This window comes from Chiloscyllium plagiosum, unplaced genomic scaffold (genome assembly GCF_037043375.1).
Source record: "Chiloscyllium plagiosum isolate Xiang-an unplaced genomic scaffold, Cpla_swu_hap1 HiC_scaffold_7, whole genome shotgun sequence".
Classification (NCBI taxonomy): Eukaryota; Metazoa; Chordata; class Chondrichthyes; order Orectolobiformes; family Hemiscylliidae; genus Chiloscyllium; species Chiloscyllium plagiosum.
In genome coordinates this window covers 13,189,596-13,214,713 of record NW_028270145.1, presented here as the reverse complement: position 1 = coordinate 13,214,713, position 25,118 = coordinate 13,189,596, and the positions used below count along the sequence as shown (strand labels likewise).

Below are 25,118 nucleotides of genomic sequence, written 5' to 3'. Positions count from 1 at the left end.
TTGTACCAGCCTTCACCACATCCTCTGGCAGCTCATTCCATACACGTATCACCCTCTGCATGAAAAAGTTGCCCCTTAGGTCTCTTTTATATCTTTCTCCTCTCACCCTAAATCCATGCCCTCTAGTTCTGGACTCACTGACCCCAGGGAAAAGACTTTGTCTATTTATCCTATCCATGCCCCTCATAATTTTGTAAACCTCTATAAGGTCACCCCTCAGCCTCCGATGCTCCAGGGAAAACAGCCCCAGCCTGTTCAGCTGCTCCTTATAGCTCAAATCCTCCAACCCTGGCAACATCCTTGTAAATCTTTTCTGAACCCTTTCAAGTTTCACAACATCTTTCTGATAGGAAGGAGACCAGAATTGTATGCAATATTACAACAGTGGCCTAACCAATGACCTGTACAGCCGCAACATGACCTCCCAACTCCTGTACTCAATACTCTGACCAGTAAAGGAAAGCATAACAAATGCCTTCTTCACTATCCTATCTACCTGCGACTTCACTTGCAAGGAACTATGAACCTGCACTCCAAGATCTCTTTGTTCAGTAACACTCCCTAGGACCTTACCATTAAGTGTATAAGTCCTGCTAAGATTTGCTTTCCCAAAATGCAACACCTCACATTTATCTGAATTAAACTGCATCTGCCACTTCTCAGCCTATTGGCCCATCTGGTCCAGATCCTGTTGTAATCTCCCTCCTCGCTGTCCACTACACTCAAATTTTGGTGTCATCTGCAAACTTACTAAATGTACCTCTAATGCTCGCATCCAAATCATTTATGTAAATGACAAAAAGTAGTGGGCCCAGCACCAATCCTTGTGGCACTCCACTGGTCATAGTCCTCCTGTCGAAAAACAACCCTCCACCACCACTCTCTGTCTTCTACCTTTGAGCCAGTTCTGTATCCAAATGGCTAGTTCTCCCTGTATTCCATGAGATCTAACCTTGCTAATCAGTCTCCCATGGGGAACCTTGTCAAACGCCTTACTGAAGTCCACAGAGATCACATCTACTGCTCTACCCTCATTAATCTTCTTTGTTACTTCTTCAAAAAACTCAATCAAGTTTGTGAGACATGATTTCCCACGCACAAAGCCATGTTGACTATCCCGAATCTGTCCTTGCCTTTCCAAATACATAGAGAAAGTGAGGACTGCAGATGCTGGAGAACCAGAGTTGAAAAGTGTGGTGCTGGATAAACACAGCAAGCCAGGCAGCATCCGAGGAGCAGGAGAATCGATGTTTCGGGCATTCAGATTCCTGAAGAAGGGCTTATGCCCGAAACGTCGATTCTCCTGCTCCTCGAATGCTGCCTGGCTTGCTGTGTTTTTCTAGCACCACACTTTTCAAATACATGGACATCCTGTCCCTCAGGATTCCCTCCAACAACTTGCCCACCACCGAGGTCAGGCTCACCGGTCTATAGTTCCCTGGCTTGTCTTTACCGCCCTTCTTAAACAGTGGCACCACGTTTGCCAACCTCCAGTCTTCCGGCACCTCACCCATGACTATCGATGATACAAATATCTCAGCAAGAGGCCCAGCAATCACTTCTCTAGCTTCCCACAGAGTTCTCGGGTGCACCTGATCAGGTCCTGGGGATTTATCCACTTTTAACCGTTTCAAGACATCCAGCACTTCCTCCTCTGTAATCTGGACATTTTGCAAGATGTCACCATCTATTTCCCTACATTCTATATCTTCCATATCCTTTTCCACAGTAAATTCTAATGCAAAATATTCATTTAGTATCTCCCCCATTTTCTGTGGCTCCACACAAAGGCCGCCTTGCTGATCTTTGAGGGGCCCTATTCTCTCCCTAATTACCCTTTTGTCCTTAATATATTTGTAAAAACCCTTTGGATTCTCCTTAATTTTATTTGCCAAAGCTATCTCATGTCCCCGTTTTGCCCTCCTGATTTCCATCTTAAGTATACTCCTACTTCCTTTATACTCTTCTACAGATTCACTCAGTCTATCCTGTCTATACCTGACATATGCTTCCTTCTTTTTCTTAACCAAACCCTCAATTTCTTTCGTCATCCAGCATTCTCTATACCTACCAGCCTTCCCTTTCACCCTGACAGGAATATACTTTCTCTGGATTCTTATTATCTCATTTCTGAAGGCTTCCCATTTTCTAGCCGTCCCTTTACCTGCGAACATCTGCCTCCAATCAGATTTTGAAAGTTCTTGCCTAATATCGTCAAAATTGACCTTTCTCCAATTTAGAACTTCAACTTTTAGATCTGGTCTATCCTTTTCCATCACTATTTTAAAATGAATAGAATTATGGTCGCTGGCCCAAAATGCTCCCCCACTGACACCTCAGTCACCTGCCCTGCCTTATTTCCCAAGAGTAGGTCAAGTTTTGCACCTTCTCTAGTAGGTACATCCACATACTGAATCAGAAAATTATCTTGTACACACTTAAGAAATTCCTCTCCATCTAAACCTTTAACACTATGGCAGTCCCAGTCTATGTTTGGAAAGTTAAAATCCCCGACCATAACTATCCTATTATTCTTACAGATAGCTGAGATCTCCTTGCAAGTTTGTTTCTCAATTCCCCTCTGACTATTGGGGGGTCAATAATACAATCCCAATAAGGTGATCATCCCTTTCTTATTTCTCAGTTCCACCCAAATAACTTCCCTGGATGTATTTCCGGGAATATCTTCCCTCAGCACAGCTGTAATGCTATCCCTTATCAAAAATGCCACTCTCCCTCCTCTCTTGCCTCCCTTTCTATCCTTCCTGTAGCATTTGTATCCTGGAACATTAAGCTGCCAGTCCTGCCCATCTCTGAGCCATGTTTCTGTAATTGCTATAATATCCCAGTCCCATGTTCCTAACCATGCCCTGAGTTCATCTGCCTTCCCTGTTAGGCCCCTTGCATTGAAATAAATGCAGTTTAATTTATTAGTCCTACCTTATCCCTGCTTGCCCTGACTGTTTGACTCACTTCTGTTCTCTGCTGTACCCGTCTCAGATCGATCTCTTTCCTCACTATCTCCCTGGGTACCCCCTCTCTATCTACAATGTTCAAACCCCTCGTGATTTTGAAGATTTCTATCATATCACCTCTCAGCCTTTTTTTCTGCCCCCCCCCCCCACCAAGGTAAGCAGTTCTATCTTCGTAATTCTAGTTCCTCATCCCTAGAACCATTCTTGTAGAATGCGGTAGACTTTCTATAAGTTTTTGGACTGGAGTTTACTGTAAATCAGAAAGCTATGACAGTGCAACACCCTCTGCAAGGAATTTGGGACCTGTGTATCTCCTTTAAGATGAATGAGTGTGACAGAGTCTGAACTAGGAAGTGCCAATTCCAACATAGATTCTCCGGCTAGGAGTTATGTTGATCTAGAGGTCTGTGGTAAACTTTCAATAGAATCACAATGGCTCCCCGTTTCTTGTGCACAGGCAATTAAGTTGGTTCACAGCTAATCCCCAAATAGCATACTTAGGGCACTGAGTTTTAACTTCCAGTCCCATGTCACCAATTAATAGCACAGTAACATAATAGTTTCCCAACCCTGACTCTAAGGAGCATAAGGAACAGAACATTCTGCCTTCACCCTCAGAGCATGCAGTCTCCATTTTGCCTTGGTATGAAGATGGGCCTGGTCTCAGATGGCACACTCAACTCAGCTTGTTTGGAATGTACAAGGACAAGCAAGGGCTTTTGCCTGAAACGTCGATTTTCCTCCTCCTCGGATGCTGCCTGACCTGCTGTGCTTTTCCAGCACCACTCTAATCTAGACTCTGGTTTCCAGCATCTGCAGTCCTCACTTTTGCCAAGGAGAAGCAAGACTGAGTATGGTGTCAAAGCTGCAGACCTGTCAGCACTTTATCAGTTCTAGTGACAATTGACCAGCTTCAGTGTGACCTTCGATGACAGTACTGTATATTAACTTCAGTGACAACTCGATAAATTCAGTGTAACCTTACTCGTCTCCATGACACTTTACTAACCTCAGTCACCGTACGTTAACTTCAGTATAACGCTACTAAAAGTATGATGATACCTAAGTCTATTCATTTGAAAGTAATTGCACTGTATTAACTTAAACTTTAACAAACTTGGATGAACGTTCGTTGTAAAGTGCCTAAGAACATGAAAGCAGCTCTATAATATGATGCTTCTCTTCACGCACAACTTGAAAGTCAATGACTTTACACATGTGAGTTTGTAAAAGCATGAACGCTGAATAGATAAATTTACAGGATTTTTGTCATGATGTGTATCTACTTGTGGAAAATATTGAACTCAGAGAATCATGCAATGAACCAGCATCAAGTTTCACACATAGCAAAACAAAAATAATATTTAGGATTCATAGACTCCTGGGTTAATGTAATATAATTAATTAATTAAAATTAAATGTATAATCAATTTTTACATAGTAAATACTCGAATTATTATTTAAAAGCTGTAGGAGTCTTGAGCATGAATTTGCCTCAAATCTCATTTGCATCCTCCACTTTAGCATTCTGTTTTCAGCTGCCCGAGACATGACAGATGGAAGCAGAAATAGGCCATTCAGCCCCAAATATCACCATAGAGTCCCTACAGTGCAGTGTAGAAAGAGGCTTTTCGGTTCTATCAAGAATGCACTGACCCTCTGAAGAGCATCTTACTCAGATCCCTACCTTATCCCCACATGCTCATCCACCTAGCCTGTACATTCCTGGACACCAGAGGGTGATTCAGCATGGTCAGTCCACCTAACCTGCAAACATTTGGAGGAAACCATGGCACCCAGTAGAAACTCACACGGATACAGGAAGAACATGCAAACTCCACACAGTCAGTTACCCAAGGCCTGATCCAGAGTGAAGGTCCTGGAAATTAATTTGGAAGTGGCAGGCTTCCCCGGGAATTGGACTAAGTGAAGCTAAAATGAATGGCATGTTCTGGCAGACCTGATCTGGGAGCACAAATCTGGGCTAGAAGATTTCAGTGGGTGGGCTGGAGCCCTGTAAGAAAGGAGAGATCCAGTAGATAGGTTTTGAACTTACTTGACAGGTTAGTCTCTGAGCTGGGAGGATAGCAGTGCAGCATTTGGCCTCATAATGAAACCTTGGGCCTCATATGATCTAGTGTGCCAGGGAGGGGGTTGGAGTCACTGACAAAGGACTGAAAGTTTGCGACAGGGACTGGAACAATGACTCCAGGTTTTAAAATATTTAGCTGTCGGAAATTTCTGCTCATGCGGTAGTGGATGTAACACCACCAGACAAGTTAGAGATAGCAGGGAGTTTGTGAGAAGTAATGAAGAGAGAGCGTAGGTGAGGAAACAGATGCTGTGCTTTCACATAGTACCACTGAAAGGCAGCACACAGATGCGAAATAGGAAAAGTCCAAGGATATATCCTTGGTGAATACCAGAGGTAAATTGGGAAGTGAAGCCACTGTGGTGGGGTTCTCTAGATATGAATAGACCAATAAGAATAGAATTAGGTGACTGCAGTCCCACTCAGTTCATCAACAGTGCAGATGTGTCAGAATAGAATTCAGTGGGTCAATTGTGTCAAAACCTGGATAGAGGTCAAGAGGACAAGGAGGGGGAGTCACATAGCACATTATTTGTGACTTTAGCAAGACTGTTTCCATCCTATGGCAGGAACGGTATCCAATCCTGAACGATTCGCGTATGAATTTCCACGAAAGACGAGCACCGATGTGGGAGTCAAGAAGATCTTAAAAGATTTTGGATAAGAACAGGAGGCTGAGTACGGGGCAATAGTTTGTAAAAGTAGAGGAAGTGGAGAGGAAGAAGGTTGAATTTTTGTAAACTTTTTTCCTCGTGTCTTATGACAGTAAGCTTTTGCTTGCAGATAAGAGCCCACTAAATTTGCCAAAAGCCTTTTATTTGCATCTAACTTACAAATAGATTCTGGTGCGATTGCCTCTTGATGGAATGCACCCTGCTGCTCATGATGAACACAATGTCTCACACATTGGTCCAGTTGTGGCAGCTTCATGCTGTTGCCTGAATGTATTTTCTGAGGACATTACTTTATAGTCACTGCAGGGGGTAAGCAGTTATATAACTGTATTTCATTGAGCTCAATAAGCTGCTCCACACTTGTCTCCCACAGGAGAGTGCAAAAGTGAAAGCTGATCTTGCAGTTATTCACAAAACATTTCTGAGTAACCCAACAAACAGCTATTCATGATTTCCGTCTCTGCATGTTCCATTCAGAAAAATAACTGCTTCAAGCTTTTAATATGTAGACTGTCTCTTTGTGATGTGCACACCATAAGATTAGGTAGGAAGTGTCTCAGATTCCAAGGAGAGAAGAAAAAGGGCTTGCATAGAGTGTCACTATTCATGCAAGCCAGAAGGGAAATGATTTCTTGTGATGAACACAGTGACCGATACAACGGCATTCAAAGGCAAGAGTTGGGGGAAGAGGTCAGCATCATATCTTCCCAATGCCAGACCCCTCAATCAGGCACTGAAAATGTGAAAGCCTCTCCCCTCCATTCCCTCCTCCCTCCTTCCCCAGGAGGACTTTGACAAATCCAAGGGGGATTGCTGGGCATCCTTCAGGGAACAAGAAAAAGGTGAGGCTTCCTATCTAATCACTGAGTCATCACCAGATACTGACGTAAGAATAATTAGTATCAATTGGTTCATTAATTAGTGTTCCTTATGTAAAGTCCATGCAGCCCCATCCAGTCCAGTGCTCCAAGTGCTGCGGTTTGTAACCCCTACGAGGAAGGTAAGGTTCAGCTCATTGGCTGTTTCTCTCTCAATAGATGTTTCTTGGCCTGCAATCCCTAGCCATTGAAAGGCATCAATAAATACTTGGGAGTGAACTGTTTCATGGGTCTGACCTCTGGGAGCTAGTTCCAACGACCAGGAGGCCTAAAGTGCAATCAGCCTGCCAAAGCACCTTCATGGAATTCTGGTAAGTTTCAGAGCTTGAGGCACAAAGTGGGGCCTGCTGAAGAAAGTTGCCCTAAACCAAGTGATGACTACCTGCCAATGAGGCAGCACATTTCCAACTTGTGGCATAACATTGATCAAAGAGTAGCAACAATAGATTTAACAGTTTGTGTTCTTTATCCATCTGCCAGTGGTTCTTTGTTCTTACCATAGGCCAAGCAAAGCATTTAATCGCATTTCTGGTTATTCTCTTTATGAAATGCATGTGTAGACAAGATGTGATGAGAGATAAGTAATTACATTTTCTGATCGCATGGCTGCATGACATACATCTGATGCTGGAAGTTTAGAATCACCATTTTCCTTTGTGCTCGATATTACTCAAAACAGGAAGAGAGATTTCCTCTTGATTCCCATTGAATTCAGTTTGCTCATGTTCCTTCATGCCATACATGGTCAAATGTCACCTTGATGTCAAGAAAGCCATTCTTACCTCACCTTTGGTCCTCAGCTCTTTTCTCTAGTGAGGTCAAGAACAGAGTGGCATTGGCAAAACACAAACTGAGCATCAGTGAGCTAGTTATTGGTGTGTAAGTGCACTATCAATGACATCCTTAATTGCTTTACTGATGATCAACAATAGATTGATGAACCAGTAACTGGCTGTGTTGGATTTGCCTTACATTTTTGGGCAGGAGATATAGATTAGATTACATTACAGTGTGGAAACAGGCCCTTCGGCCCAACAAGTCCACACCGACCCGCCGAAGCGAAACCCACCCATACCCCTACATTTACCCCTTACCTAACACTACGGGCAATTTAGTATAGCCAATTCACCTGGCCCTGCACATCTTTGGACTGTGGGAGGAAACCGGAGCACCCAGAGGAAACCTACGCAGACATGGGGAGAACGTGCAAACTCCACACAGTCAGTCGCCTGAGGCGGGAATTGAACCCAGGTCTCTGGCGCTGTGAGGCAGCAGTGCTAACCACTGTGCCACCGTGCCGCCCAATATATATTGACAATTTTCCACAATGCCAGGTAGAAACCATTGATGTAGCTGTATTGGATCGGCTGGGTTAGGGACATGGCTAGTTCTGGAATACAAGTCTTCAGTGCTGCTACCAGAATGTTGTGAGGGACCACAGTTTTTGTGGTATCCAGTGCTTTCAGTCATTTCTTTGTGGATTCTTGGAGAAGTGAATTAGCTGAAGTCTAGCATCTCTAAAGAGCAGTTGAGGAGGCCAAGGTGGAAAATCCACTCTCTGCTTTTGGCTGAAGAAAATGCTTCAGGCCTTGTCTTTTGTACTATTGTCCTGGACTCCACCATCATTTATGATGGGGATACTTATGGAGTTTCTTCTTTCAGATGGTTGTCACAGCATCAGAAATTTAATCTCATCCATTGATTGTGAGATCCCTTAGTGCTGTTTATTACACATTACTTCCAATGTTTGGCATGCAAGCAGCAGCCCTATCTATGAATATTATTCTAAACAATAATCACTCTATTTTAAAAAAATAAACTGGGATAGCCAATCATTTCAAAAGAGATTTTTTTTCTCCTCTGCATATCCTTCTGAGTATCAAACATGCTAACAATTACAATTACTACATAGAACACAAGCAAAGTACTGTGGATGCTGGAAACCTGAAATAAAATTGAGTGTGAGAGATAAACAGGAAATCTGTAATAAATCAGACAGTGCTGGAGAAACTCAACAGGAAATCTGTAATAATTCAGACAGTGTTGGAGAAACTCAACAGGAAATCTGTAATAAATCAGACAGTGTTGGAGAAACTTAACAGGAGATCTGTAATAAATCAGACAGTGCTGGAGAAACTCAACAGGAAATCTGTAATAAATCAGACACTGTTGGAGAAGCTCAAGAGGAAATCATAGACACTCACACCACCCTCACACCCACATGCTCACACTCACTCTGTCTCCCCTGCATGCGCACACATATAGTATGTGGGGTGAATTTGTACTTGCAGAATTGCATGTTGTTTTGCTCAAAAACTGCTTAAGTCCATGCAAGATTCTGTAAATCCCATTTTAGAAATAACATCTGTCTGAACATTGGGACTCATACCTTCAATGCAGTATCTGAGTTGAGATGGCACCTATTGTTAAAGTTATCTTGAGAATGTAACTTTAAAAATGTTGTGGGATTTACATATGAAAGAACCAAAACTAACATGGTCATTCTTAAAGATGAAAGACTTAACAAACAATCCAGGTTTTTTTCAATATATCATTTCAGTGGCATCACATTGTAATTTTTTGCTCTAAATTCTGTGTCACATGATCTTATACTCCACAATCTGATGGGGGAGCATTGCTCTGAAAGCTAGTGCTTCCAAATGAACCTGTTGGGCTATAACCTGGTGTTGTGTGATTTTTAACTTTATCCACTTCAGTCCAACACCAGCATCTCCAAATCATGAAATAAATCAGACAGTGTTGCGGAAATGTAACAGGAAATCTGAAATAAATCAGACGCTGCTGGAGAAACTCGACAGGTCAGTTTCTGGTAGCATCTTTGGAGAGAAAAACAAAGTTCATGTTTTGAGTCCACTAACAGTCTTTTTGGAATTTAAAAAGGGTTTTAACTGCAACCTGAAGATCTTAAATTTGCTTCTGTTCCACAGATACTACCAGAGACCTGTTGAGTTTCTCCAGCATTTTCTGATTTTATTACAGTTAACTTGTATTGTGCAGCCTAAAGAAAAATATTTCTCAAAAGGATTATAGACAGTCCTACACTTATTTTTCAAAGCCAATATATGGCTCCCAAATTATTACAACAAATGTAAACTTTTATACATAGTTAACAAATGATTTGGACAATGGTCTTGTACTCCAATTATATGCTAAGTAACCTTTTGACACCTTGCTAGATAGAGTGATCCATTAGCACATCTGGATATTAGAAGGCTGCAATATAATTATATTGAAATGGTCCACAGTTAGCTACAGAGCTAGGAAATCGTAATGAACATCTGGCAGACAGTCTCACACTGAGCTGACAGGAGATGGCAGCCTCTGTGGAATTGTAGCCCAGCGTGATTTATCAGGTGCAAGCCTGATTCTATTCAACTATATATGGATATTAAATCAGCAGCCTGATTTAATGAAAATTAGCAGAGGGATATGAGACAAACTGAAGGGGGTGGGGGGCAGAAAAGGGAAAGGTGATGAGCAATGTCGAGTGGTAAAGGAGAGAAGGGGTTTGCTATCAGCTAGTTTGGTGCCACCAATCATTCATTCTTCCTCTCTCTATGCTGAGAAGGATGGGGACAAGAAGAAGGGGAGCAAAGTTGGCTCTGCAATAATTATACAAAATGGCTAACTCCAAATGCAAAGATGGAGAACAATTGAGTTGCTATTTTTTTTTGCTGGGGGGATAGTGAGTTATAGGCCCTGCAAGGGGCAATTGCAGTAATCATTCTTCCACTGATTTAGTAATGTTACCCATCTGACTTCAGTTTGGCTAGTAGAGTCAGAGAGTCATTGAGATGTACAGCACGAAAACACGAAAACAGACCCTTAGGTCCAAATAGTCCACGCCGACCAGTTATCCCCACCCAATCTAGTCCCACCAGCCAGCACCTACAAAACCTTCCTATTCATATACTCATCCAGATCACTGATGTACCAGCTTCCACCATTACTTCTGGCAGCTCATTCCATATACATGTGAAAAAGTTGCCCCTTAAGTCTCTTTTATATCTTTACCCTTTCACCCTAAACCTATGCCCTCTCGTTCTGGACTCTCCCACCCCAGGGAAAAGATTTTGTCTATTTATCCTATCCATGCCCCTCATAATTTTGTAAACCTCTATAAGATCACCCCTCAGCCTCCGATGCTCCAGGGGAAACAGCCCTAGCCTATTCAACCTCTCCCTATAGCTCAAATCCTCCAATCTGGCAACATTCCTGTTAATCTTTTCTGAACCCTTTCAATTTTCACAACATTTTTCTGATAGGAAGGAGACCAGAATTGCACGCAATATTCCAACAGTGGCCTATCCAATCCCCAGGACCTTACCATTAAGTGTATAAGTCCTGCTAAGATTTGCTTTTCCTCACGTTTATCTAAATTAAACTCCATCTGCCACTCCTCAGCCCATTGGACCATCTGATCAAGATCCCATTGTACCCTGAGTTGACCTTCTTCACTATGCACTATATCTCCAATTTTGGTGCCATCTGCAAACTTAATAACTATACCTCCTATGTTCACATCCAAATCATTTACGCAAATGACAAAAAGCAGTGGACCCAGCACCGCTCCTTGTGGTACACCATTGGTCACAGGCCTCCAGCCTGAAAAGCAACCCTCCACCACCACCCTCTGTTTTCTACCTTTGAGCCAGTTATGTATGTAAATGGGTTGTTCTCCTTGTATTCCATGAGATCTAACCTTGTTAATCAGTTTATCATGAGGAATCTTGATGAATGCCTTATTGAAGTCCATATAGATCACATGCACTGCTCTTCCCTCATCAATCCTCTTTGTTACTTCTTCAAAAACCTCAATCAAGTTTGTGAGACATGATTTCCCATACACAAAGCCATGCTGACTATTCCTAATCTGTCCTTGCCTTTCCAAACACATGTACATCCTGTCCCCTTAGGATTCCCTCCAGCAACTTGCCCATCACCGAAGTCAGGTTCACTGGTCTATTGTTCCGTGGCTTGTCCTTACCACCTTTCTTAAACAGTGGCACCATGTTAGCCAACCTCCAGTCTTCCGGCACCTCACCTGTGACTATCGATAATACAAATATCTCAGCAAAAGTCCCAGCAATCACTTATCTAGCTTCTCACAGATTTCTAGGGTACACCTGATCAGGTACTGGAGATATCCACTTTTATGCGTTTCAAGACATCCTGCACTTCCTCCTCTGTAATATGGACATTTTTCAAGATGTCGCCCTCTATTTCCCTATCTAAGAATGCACATTATAACTTATATAATTGCCTCAAAAGCAATCATGGCCCATTACATTTGATGCGCAAGTTGTCTCCTTGCAATGTTGCCTCAGTAACTGAAATCAAAAGAAGGCACATAAAAGCAGCAACTGAAATTTCCATTTCACGAACCCATTTGAGAGCTAGCCTTGGAAAACAATGCATCACATTTGCTACATTGACACACTGAGCATAAGAATGCAAGGATATGGTCTGTGATGTGGAAGGGAGGGACTACCATAGTGGCTCACTGGCAAAATTCTACTCCTCCAGTTTTGCACAGAAACTTTGTTTGTGGAATATGCAATTGAATAAGGAGATGTATCTCAGAACTCCATACCGAGGCATGACGATTAACCTCCTTCGGAAGTCGCCATGTCTCAGTGTGAGGGCATAACTTGCGGATTCATGGAGATGGATGTGAGGCCTCAGAAAGTCCTTCAATCAAATTGTGTTTTCTTTCTGACATTCACCACAGATTGTACGTTCACAGCAAGATGGCTGTGACCTTATTGCAACTACAAGAACAAGGTAGAGGTAGACAGTTGTCAGCCAGCCCAACAAGTACACCACCCTCCAGGATGAGAAGCAGCAGTGGATGTTCACCCAAGGAGTGGAAGGGAATGATGGGATCCCCATATCTACAGGTCTTTTCTTCAACTGTCCAAACAACGGTGCAGACTCCAATTAAGGATGACCTGGCTCATCATTACTGAACTGTGTCAGATGTCATCTGCTGCAACAGGACTTGCACTCAGAAGGACATCATGCTAATCCCATCAAAGTGACCATTAAGGTCAAAGCTGCCCTGATTCTTTATGCCAACTATTTATTTCAAGGAGCAACAGGGAACCTGTGTGACTTTTACCATTCCTTGAGCTGTAATGGATCTGGAATGTAATGGATGCCATTTGCTGCAAACTCCAGTTCTTGATGTCCTTCCCCCCAATGATGAGGAGAGACAAGCAGCTCAGGCAGTGGGATTCTCCACCTTCATTGAAGAGCACCATCAACTGAACTCACGTTGCTTTAAGAGGGCCCTGTCATCAACTTGCAGAGTTCATCAACAGAAAAGGCTTCCACTCCATCAATGTTCAAATAACAGGTCATGATCCAGATAACCTGGGGCTACCATGGCAATTACAGACCAGAGAACCTACTGGTTCCTGCATCCCTCCACGGTCCTTTGGTCATTCAGAGTTGGCTACAGGGAGACTAAGAGTATCTCTTCAGGCATGGCTCATGATACCTTCAGTCCGAAGCAGAATGAAGGTACAATGTTACTCACATTTCCATCTGGATGATTATAGAACAAAGCGTTGCCCACCTTAAGATGAAACGTTTATATACAAACATATGAAAATGATTCGGTACCTTGAGCTGGCTCACCATTCAATTAATGATTTGTTTGTATATTGAATTCCACGTTCCCACATATCTCTGATAACCATTGATTCCCCCGCCTAGCAAGAATAATCCAACTCTGCCTTAAAAATACTCATAGACACCACTGTTGCTGTCCTCTGAAGTAGAGCATTCCAAAGTTGCACAACCTACATTTTTCAGTCTTGAACCATCTGTGGAGGTAGGTCAGAGATGTATTCACCAGACTATGCTCCCAAGTCTGATAGAAGAAGAGTACCTGCCAAGGCGAAAGTCTCTGAGTTGGTGGAGGGCACAAGTGGAAGTCTGACCAGTGCATCCTTGAAGAGATCAGTAACTTCCTCCTTCGAAGTAGAACTGCAGTCTCCAGGCATCTTTCAAGAGGTTTGCTGGGTGCCACATGTGGGAAGAGAGGGAAATCATTGCCAGAGGTGGATGAAAGCTTGTACAGATTAGGAATGATGATAATGAGAGAGTTATGCAACATAGCCCAATGAGACTCACTGTGTTGGCTGTTCACTGAGGTCCTCCTGTCTCCACTTATGTGGTCATGATCTTCTCCAGCCAAATCTAATATTTCCTCCTTGTAGTGGAGCCTGATATCCACCAGTTGTGGAGCTCTCAACTTGGTTGTTGACCAGTTTTTTTTCTGCAATGAGTATGATGGGAATGGCTGGAAGAGCAGTTAATGGGAAGTAGGAGAGATGGTGAGCTGATACCTGTGTGTAGGAAGTGCAGAGGGCAAGAAGGGTTAACAGTTTGGGAGGATGAGGTGGTTGAGAGCTGATTAGCAGACACGTGCCTGGAATAGTGAGGGTTCTGGTCCATGAACCTTGGTGAGATGTGGTTTCAGCAGCAGAGTTAGAGTGAGTGGGTGACTCAGTTTGTATGAATAGCAGAGAGAAGATGGTGATACTTACCCTTGCACAGAGCTGAAAATTATTGACCTTCCTACACCGCTGGGCACCTCACTTCATCTGGACACAGCACTGACCCGTGCTGCAATTTGTGTCCAGACTGGTTTCATCAAGTGGGGTGACCTGTTTTTGCAGTTGACTGAAGAAAGGACTGCCAGCTTCCTCACCACCGGCATCTAGAAGACCTCCAGATCCCTGTCTGTGAAGTGGTGAGTGAGCCTTCCTTTCCTCTGGATCATGTCCTGAACAGACAAGCTCTAGCTCCAAAGGTGGGGCTTTAAATTTTCCAGCAGAAACATGAAAGTTGGAAGGTCCGGGCTGTGGCCAGGGCTTCAGTGTCTCTGGCTGTATCATTCCCCGAATAGGACACCCAAGAGACAAGTTGTGTAATGGAAAAGGTGAAGATTGTGTGCAGAAAGCTAATCTGGAGGGCTGTTTAGCAAGCGAGTTCCCTGACTGGAGGTGAGTGGAGCATATTTTTCCAATTTTTTATATCAGATATGAAACCAACCAACCGCTTGTTGAGCTGGTGGGTTCTGTGTTTAGTGAGTCAGTTCTCTGACTAATCTGAACCATGGTGGAACAGACACCCTGAATTTAACAAAGATAAGAAAACTCTGCCCTATATGTAGGGATTGCAGTGGGAATCAGCGACTTACTTATCTATGCTTGTCTTTCATGAAAATAATTTTGTTCATAAACAGGATTATGGATGATTACCATGGCATACTGGTAAGGGTGGTATGCCACAGACTGCAGTGCTGGCCTGGTATTGCTGGTGGAGTAATGCTCACCCAGATACATACCTTGGAAGACTGAATGGATACCACCTTGATTGCACACAAGCTAACCATTTGATCTGACTCCAGGTCCAGCCCATGAATTTGTGCCCATTCATAAAGTATGCAAGCAACTGCAATCTGAACCAATGCAAATTAAGAGATAATTCCCAAAGTCTATCTACCATCTATAAGGCACAAGTGAGGAGTGGGATGGAATATTCCTCATTTGCCTGGATGAGTGCAGTTTCAACAACACTTGAGAAGTTCAACACCATCTGGAACAAAGCAGATCACTTGAGTGATATCTCATCCATTGATGAGTATGTTCATTCTCGGCCAACAGCACCAGTGTGTAGTGTATACAAGATGTACTGCAGACACTTATTCAGGCTTCTTCAAAAGTGCATTCCAAACCCATGATCAAAAGACAAGGACATCAGATCCAGTGGAACATCATTAGCTATAGATTTTCTCCAAGAGATACAACATTCCTACTCAGAACTCTATCACCGTACCTTCATTAGGTAAATGTCCTGCAAATCGCATTCTAATAATATTATGGAAATGCCGACACCTCAAGGATGGCAGCAGTCATAAATGGCAAGTCACCACCACCTTCTCCAGGGTGAGTGAGGATGGGCAACAATTGCTGACCTAGCTAATGATATGAAATTGGAACTAAAATATTCCAGAGGATTTGGTGAGGTATCCTTCAGTAGGTTTTGATTCAGCCAAGGTGGAGAGACTTGACCACAGTTGATGTCAGTTCAAATGGTGTCTCTGAGTTTGCAATGTGAGCAGGAAATGAAACGAGTAGAGTGAATGAAGTTATTCCTGGACTCTCTAATTCTACAGATTGTAAGAATATGAATTATGAGGCTTGGTTTCCATTTCAACAACTTCCCATTTCAAAAAGTTTCGAAGCTCTAATGCAACATGGTTTATAGTTCCATTTTGTATCACTAGTACTAACCAACTATTACTTTCCAGCCCACTTAAGCCAGCTCAAGATATATTAGCTGTTCTGGCATTGTTTTATATTGAAATGCTAATTTGTACTCCTGCACAATATGAGAGGTGGGAGCTGCTGTTTGACTCATGTGACTCATGACAGAACAATGCTTGTAAAGAATTGATGAAGTAAACAAAGTACCTGTTTCTACCAGAGGGCAAGGTCTTAGAAAAAAACAATATTGTGGTCATCCATTGCAATGCATTAGCAATAGAGAACACATAATTTAAAGTAAGTTGATAAACCTGGAGTGAAATCATCAGTAGATAGGATTTGATAAGTGAATCGAGAAGATTGCTGACCAGTAAAAATTTGTTATGACATGGATGTTGAGATCCAAATAGTGCTATAAATAGACCACATTGTAATTAGACACATTAATAAAGAAACTCTTATTTTCTCTGATCTTTAGTGATCAAATCAAAGGTTTAGATAAAGATTTGCTTCTTTTTGGAGTTCTGAGATGCCCATATCATAAGCAAATTTTCAGTATCTTGAACTGTGTTATAATGGACATCGAAGACAGAATGGTAGAGAAAGTGCGCCACCTATAATACCCATAATTCTGTTAGGAAGGGAATTCCAGGAATTTGACCAAATGACAGCAAAGAGATGTAGATCCCAGACAGAAAGTGAGGATTGCAGATATTGGAGAGTCGGAGTTGAAAAGCGTGAGCTGGAATGGCAAAACAGGTCAGGTAGCATCAGGAATGAAGGGCTTATGCCCGAAACATCAACTCCCTGCTCCACAGATGCTGCCTGACCTGCTGTGCTTCACCAGCACCACACTCTTTGACTCTGATATAGCTCCCAGTCAGGATGGTGTGTGACTTAGGACAAACTGTAGGGGGTGGTGTTCATATGCGTTTGTGGTCTTTGTTTTGCTATGTGGTAGAAATAAAAGATTTAGAAGGTGTTATCAAAAAAACCTTGTTGAATTGTTGCAAAGCGCCTTTAAGATGATAAATACTGATACTGTGGCGAAAGATGTGCATGTTGAAGGTGGTGGATGAGTGTCAACGAAATGGGCTACTTTGTCCTAGATACTCAGAGAGCACAGAAACAGACCCTCAATCCAACTCATCTATGCCTGGTCCCATTTGCAAGCACTTGGCCCATATCCCTCTAAAGCGGCACGGTGGCTCAGTGGTTAGCACTGCTGCTTCACAGTGCCAGAGACCCAGGTTCAATTCACGCCTCTGGCAACTGTCTGTGTGGAGTTTACACATTCTCCCTGTGTCTGCATGGGTTTTCTTCCACTGTCCAAAGATTTGCAGGTTAGGTGAATTGCCTGCAGTATTAGGTGCATTAGTCAGGGGTGAATGTAGGGGAATGGGTCTGGATGGGTTGCTCTTCGGAGGGTCGGTGTGGACCTTTGGGCTGAAGGGCCTGTTTCCACACTGTAGGGAATCTAATCTAAACCTTTCCTATTCATTTACCCATCCAGGTGCCTTTTAAATGTTATAATTCTACCAGCCACCAGCACTTTCTCTGGTAGTTCATTCCATGCATACATGCGCCACCATCTGCATGAAAATGTTGCCTCTTAGGTCCCTTTTAAACTTTCCCTTCTCAGTCTATACCTATGCCCTCTAGTTCTGGACTCTCCCAACCTAGGAAAAATACTCTGTCTATTTATCCTATCCATGCCCCTCATGATTTTATAAACCTCTATAAGGTCACCCCTCAGCCTCCAGCGCTCCAGGGAAAACAGACTTTCCCCATAGCTCAAATCCTCCAACTCTGGCAACATGCTTGTAAATCTTTTCTGAACCCTTTCAAGTTTCACAATGTCCTTTCGATAGGAGGAAGACCAGAATTGCATACAATTTTCCAAAAGTGGTCTAATCAATGTCCTGTACAGCCACAACATACTCAATGCTCTGACCAATAAAGGAAAGCATACCAAATGCCTTCTTCACTATCCTATCTACCTGAGACTTCACTTTCAAGGAGCTATGAACCTGCACGCCAAGGTCTCTTTGTTCAGCAACACTCCCCAGAACCTTACCATTGAGTATATAAGTCTTGCCCTGATTTGCTTTTCCAAAATGCAGCACCTCACATTTATCTAAATTAAACTCCACCTGCCACTCCTTGGCCCATTGGCCCACCTGATCTAGGAGCCATTGTACTCTGAAGTAGCCTTCTTCACTGTCAGTAAGTTTGCAAATGACGCCTCCAATTTTGGTGTCATTTGCAAACTTACTAACTCTACTTCCTATGTTCACATCCATGTGTTGAGGTTCTTGAGTGTTGTTGAAGTTGCACCCATCCAGGCAAGAGGAGAATATTCCGCCATACTCCTGAGTTTTCCTTGAAGATAATAGACAGACTTTGGGGAATCAGGACATGGTTTATTTGCCACAGAAATCCTAGCTTCTGACCTGCATTGTAAGCACAGTATTTGTATAGTCCATTTAGTTTTGGGTCAGTGGTAACCCCCGGATACTGATAGTGGAGGATTCAGCGATGCTCATACCGATGAACATCAAAGGTATTTATTAGATTCTCCCTTACAGACATGATCATTGTTTGGCACTTATCAGTCCAAGCCTGGATATTGTCCAGAACGTGCTGCATTTGGTCATAAACTGCTTCAGTATCTGAGGAATCAGAAAAGATGCTGAACATTGTGCTATCATCAGTGAACATCCCCACTTCTGATCCTATGATGGAGATAAGATCACCAATGAAGGAGCTGAAGATATTTGGGCCTAGGCCACTACTCCCAGGAACTCCTGCAGTGAGATCCTGAGGATAGATGACAGCACTTGGGCTAAAGGGATCCAAGGATATGGGAATAAGCAGAAATAGGTTATTGAGTTGGATGATCAGACATGATCACAATGAACAGTGGAACAGGCACAAAGAGTAGACTGTCTTATACCTGCTCCTATTTTCTATGTTTCTATGACCACAAATGACACATTTATCCCAATTCTCCATTTCCTGTTAGTTAGCCAATCCTCTATCCATGGCAATATATTACTGCAGCATCATGGACTTTTCATTTTTGTGTCACCCTAATGACTTTGTCAATCTCCATTTCTCTTCCACAATTTCCTGTGGTAGTCGCTTTTTTTTTCAGGTTACTTGGATAATACGAAATACCCCCCCTAAATCAGGTCCATATTTCCTCTCTACAGCCTGATCATGTGTAGACAGCGCCCCCTATATAGAACACTGTTTACAATAGGGCATTGGGAAACACATGAAGCAATGGTGCTGCTGCCAGGATCACAAAGAGGGATAGGCCTCCAGTGCTGACTGTGGCCTGTCTCAATTCAGGGATGTTTGTCCATGTGGTACGTTTGCAGATGATCACTCCTGGTGCTGGGTAGGGGTTGTTTGAGGGAGTTTGTTATCACCATTCCCCCTTTTTCTTTGTTTTGTCTTGGATCTATCTAGCAATTAATAGTAGAGGATTCAACATCACAGAATATTCACAGAGGGGGCAGTTTCTCGATAACAGTAAGTACAACTACATTTGGCCAGACATAATTGCTAAGAACTTAGGGAGTTGGTCCTGATACATCTGATCCCTTGGAAATCTGGATTAGAATGCCTTGACTGATTGTGTGTGACATCAGTGGAATGGGTGGAACAATGTAACATGAATATTAACCCCTTTGAACCATTAACTAATACATCATTCCACAAACATATTCTCCTGAGAACGCTACCATTGCCATAGATCCCTCAGCGGTCAAATCAGGAAAAGGAAAAGATTTCTTGGACCTTTGACTGCTGTCTAGACTCTGGGTTTCCTTAATAACATTCCGACAATACTATTGCTCTATAATTCCCTTCCTTTCTATCTTTCTACTACAAACGTTGATCGAAATCCTACAACAAAATATATCACATAAAATAAATCAAAACAGCTTTATCATTAGACTTGCCAGTAATACATACAAAAACTGAGCTAATAACCTTATTTTACTGTACAATGCCTAATTTTATTCAGCAACCTTTGGATATCTTACTTCATGAACTGTACGACATAAATGCACATTAATGTTGTTTAAATATCTCCACTTCTCCCTTCAGCTGTAAATTTTGAAACAGGCACCCATGATATAGTAGTGAATTGTAAGGTAATTATGATTTTCATTTCTTAACTGCCTGAACTCACTGCTCCATATTTTGACAGCGTAAACACAAAGTCAAAGGTGTGGTCAACTCCCCATTATGTTCCTTCGTCCATTGATCTTTGTTGCTGGACAGATGTGGACACATTTGTGTCCAATGGTTTACAAAATAAGTCATCAGGTTCCAAAACAAAACATTTTATGAAGCTCGAAACAAATGCTTTGAAAAATGAGAAAATAAAATGTGTATTTCATTAATGAGAGTGTTGAAGTCTTTGAGAATGGGACTGTTGAGTTCTATATGCAACTTAACAGTTACTGAGCAGATAGCACCACAGAACTGTCATGCCAAGTCAAGTAGTTGATTTGGGAAAGGTAGGATCTAAAGTTGCTATTTTAAGAATGAGATGAGCATTAAGGAAGAAAATGTTTACACTTTCCTTGGGGATTAAATCATTTCAGTTGAGCCTTTAATAATATATGTAAAATCAATTCTATGGGAAGAATAGTTTTGGTTATTTTAAATTCTAAACCTTCTCATTCTTTCATCTTTCCCATTTGTCACTTACTATGATGGTCAAAAGAAAAGTGTGAAATATTGTTAGATTTCAAACAGGGAGCTTCCAAACCAGGTAGTGGTCAGTAACAAACATAGGGAATGCTGGAGAAACTCTGGCAGCATCTGGAGAGGGAGAGTTATGAAGAAGAGCAAAAAAATCACACAACACCAGGTTATAGTCCAACAGGTTTAATTGGAACCACCAGCTTTTGGAGCACTGCTCCTTCATCAAGTAGTTGTGGAATACACAATTGTAAAACACAGAATTTATAGCAAACGTTTACAATGTAATGTAACTGAAATTATACATTGAAAAATGCCTTGATTGTTTGGTAAATCTCTCATCTGTTAGAATGACCATGTTAGTTTCACTTCTTTCATATGCAAATTGCAGAATGATTTTTAAAAGTTATATTTTCAAGTGAACTTTAACAATTGGTAAAAACAATGACTGCAGATGCTGGAAACCAGATTCTGGATCAGTGGTGCTGGAAGAGCACAGCAATTCAGGCAGCATCCGAGGACAGGCAAAATCGACGTTTCGGGCAAAAGCCCTTCATCAGGAATAAAGGCAGAGAGCCTGAAGCGTGGAGAGATAAGCTAGAGGAGGGTGGGGGTGGGGATAGAGTAGCATAGAGTACAATAGGTCAATGGGGGAGGAGATGAAGGTGATAGGTCAGGGAGGAGAGGGTGGAGTGGATAGGTGGAAAAGGAGCTGGGCAGGTCGGACAAGTCCGGACAAGTCAAGGGGATCGTGTTGCTGGAGGTTAGAAACTAGGATGAGGTGGGGGAAGGGGAAATGAGGAAACTGTTGAAATCCACATTGATGCCCTGGGGTTGAAGTGTTCCGAGGCGGAAGATGAGGCGTTCTTCTTCCATGCGTCTGGTGGTGAGGGAGCGGCGGTGGAGGAGGCCCAGCACCTCCATATCCTCGGCAGAGTGGGAGGGGGAGTTGAAATGTTGAGCCACGGGGCGTTTTGGTTGATTGGTGCGGGTGTCTCAGAGATGTTCCCTAAAGCGCTCTGCTAGGAGGCGCCCAGTCACCCCAATGTAGAGGAGACCGCATTGGGAGCAACGGATACAATAAATGATATTAGTGGATGTGCAGGTAAAAGCTTTGATGGATGTGGAAGGCTCCTTTAGGGCCTTGGATGGAGGTGAAGGAGGAGGTGTGGGCGCAGGTTTTACAGTTCCTGTGGTGGCAGGGGAAAGTGCCAGGATGGGAGGGTGGGTCGTAGGGGGACGTGGACCTGACCAGGTAGTCACGGAGGGAACGGTCTTTGCGGAAGGTGGAGAGGGGTGGGGAGGGAAATATATCCCTGGTGGTGGGGTCTGTTTGGAGGTGGCGGAAATGTCGGCGGATGATTTGATTTATGCAAAGGTTAGTGTGGTGGAAGGTGAGCACCAGGGGCGTTCTGTCCTTGTTGCGGTTAGAGGGGTTGGGTCTGAGGGCGGAGGTGCGGGATGTGGACGAGATGTGTTGGAGGGCATCTTTAACCACGTGGGAAGGGAAATTGCGGTCTCTAAAGAAGGAGGCCATCTGGTGTGTTCTATGGTGGAACTGGTCCTCCTGGGAGCAGATACGGCGGAGGCGGAGGAATTGGGAATACGGGATGGCATTTTTGCAAGAGATAGGGTGGGAAGAGGTGTAATCCAGGTAGCTGTGGGAGTCGGTGGGTTTGTAGAAAATGTCAGTGTCAAGTCGGTCGTCACTGATGGAGATGGAGAGGTCCAGGAAGGGGAGGGAGGTGTCAGAGATGGTCCAGGTAAATTTAAGGTCAGGGTGGAATGTGTTGGTGAAGTTGATGAATTGCTCAACCTCCTCGCGGGAGCACGAGGTGGCGCCAACGCAGTCATCAATGTAGCGGAGAAAGAGGTGGGGAGTGGTGCCGGTGTAATTACGGAAGATCAACTGCTCTACGTAGCCAACAAAGAGACAGGCATAGCTGGGGCCCATACGTGTGCCCATGGCTACGCCTTTGGTCTGGAGGAAGTGGGAGGATTCAAAGGAGAAATTGTTAAGGGTGAGGACCAGTTCGGCCAAACGAATGAGAGTGTCGGTGGAGGGGTACTGTTGGGAACGTCTGGAGAGGAAAAAACGGAGGGCTTGGAGGCCCTGGTCATGGCGGATGGAGGTGTAGAGGGATTGGATATCCATGGTGAAGATGAGGCGTTGGGGGCCGGGGAAACGGAAGTCTTGGAGGAGGTGGAGGGCGTGGGTGGTGTCTCGAACGTATGTGGGGAGTTCCTGGACTAGGGGGGATAGGACAGTGTCGAGGTAGGTAGAGATGAGTTCAGTGGGGCAGGAGCATGCTGAGACAATGGGTCGGCCAGGGTGGTCAGGCTTGTGGATCTTGGGAAGGAGGTAGAACCGGGCAGTGCGGGGTTCCCGGACTATGAGGTTGGAAGCTGTGAGTGGGAGATCTCCTGAGGTGATGAGGTTCTGTATGGTCTGGGAGATGATGGTTTGGTGATGGGGGGTGGGATCATGGTCAAGGGGGCGGTAGGAAGAGGTGTCCTCGAGTTGGCGTTTGGCTTCAACGATATAGAGGTCAGTGTGCCAGACTACCACTGCGCCCCCTTTGTCCGCTGACTTGATGGTGAGGTCAGGATTGGAGCAGAGGGATTGGAGGGCTGCGCGTTGTGAGGGTGAGAGGTTGGAGTGGGGGAGGGGGGTCGACAGGTTGAGGCGGTTAATGTCCCGGCGGCAGTTGGAAATGAAGAGGTCGAGGGCAGGTAATAGGCCTGGTGTCAGCCCAAATAATGTATTCAAAGTGTTAGCACCCCTGTGTGCTGCTGTCTGTGCCATAATGTTTAGACTGATTCTAATCTAAAAAATGAATTAACAGTATCTTACATGGATTCATGCAGTTTTTGAGTAAAGTACAATGTAACTCTGCAAGTACAAATTCACCCCACAAACTTATGTCTGTGTGTGTGTGTGTTGGGGGGGGAGGTGGGGGCATTGTGAGTGTCTGTGAGAGAGTGTATATGTGTGTGTGAGTGTATAGGGGTATAATTCTGTGAAAGGGTACATGTGTGACTGTGGGAAAGTGTGTGTAGGAGTATCTGTGAGTTTGTGTAGGTATGTATGTGTGTGCATGCGTGTGTGTGTGTGTGTGTGCGTGTGTGTGTGTATGTGTGACCGTGACATGAACCCAAGATCCCGGTTGAGGGCCTCACTATGGGTACCGAAATTAGCTATCAGCCTCTGCTTGGTCACTTTTCGCTGCTGCCTGTCCTGAAGTCTGCCTTGGAGGATGGTCACCCGAAGGTCCGAGATCGAATGTCCTGGACCTCTGAAGTGTTCTCCAATTGGGAGTGAACACTCCTGTCTGGTGATTGTTGTGCGTTGCCCATTCATCCGCTGCCGTAGCCTCTGCTCGGTTTCCCCAATGTACCATGCCTCCGGGCATCCTTGCCTGCAGCGTATGAGATAGACAATGTTGGCTGAGTTGCATGAGTACCTGCCATGTACAAGGTGGGAGGTGTCCCCACGCATAATGGTGATATCCATGTCCACACTTTGACACGTCTTGCAACATCTACCGTGACAGGGTTGTATGGAGTTGTCCTGAAAGCCGGGCAGTTTGCTACGAACAATGATCTGTTTGAGGTTTGGTGGCTGTTTAAACGCAAGCAGTGGAGGTGTGGGGAAGGTGTTGGCGAGGTGCTCATCCTCATTGATAATGTTTTGCAAGCTGCATCATTTTTCAGCTCCTGGGAAGTACTGGACAACGAAGGGTACCCTGTCAGTTGCAGCACGTGTCTGACTCCTGAGGAGGTCATTACGGTTCCTTGCTGTGGCACGTCGGAACTGGTGGTTGATGAGTTGAGCATCGTACCCCATTCTTATGAGGGCATCCTTGAGTACTTCCAAGTGCCTGTCACATTCCTCCTCAGCTGAACAGATCCAGTGTATGCATAGGGCTTGATAATAGGGGATGGATGTTTTAATATGTTTGGGGTGGAAGCTGGAGAAATGTAGCATTGTGAGGTTATCCGTGGGTTTGCGGTTGAGTGAGGTATTGAGGTGCCTATCCTTGATGGAGATGCATGTGTCCAAGAATGAGACAGATAGTGGAGAGTAGTCCATGGCGAGTTTGACAGGGAGGGAAGTAAAAGGGGGGGTAAAGTTGCATTGTTGGTTAGGGATGATATCACGGCTGTGCTAAAGGAGGACACTATGGAGGGCTTGAGTAGTGAGGCATTATGGGTGGAGCTGAGAACTTAAAAGAGTGCAATTACCTTGTTGGGGTTGTATTACAGGCATCCCAACAGTGAGCATGAAGTAGAAGAACAAATAGGTAAGCATATTATGGAAAGATGTAGAGGCAATAGGGTAGTGGTGATGGGAGATTTTAACTTTCCCAACATTGACTGGGTTACACTTAGCGTCAGAGGTCTGGATGGGGTAGAATTTGTAAGAAGCATCCAGGAGAGTTTTCTCGAGCAATATGTCAATACTCAGACGAGGA

General features: G+C 43.8%; 1 pseudogene; it reads right to left on the bottom strand.

Annotated features, from left to right (window-relative positions):
• Nucleotides 1-19,778: 19,778 nt before the first annotated feature.
• On the bottom strand, nt 19,779-24,736 carry LOC148149562 (uncharacterized; annotated as a pseudogene).
• Between the last annotated feature and the right edge of the window lie 382 nt (nt 24,737-25,118).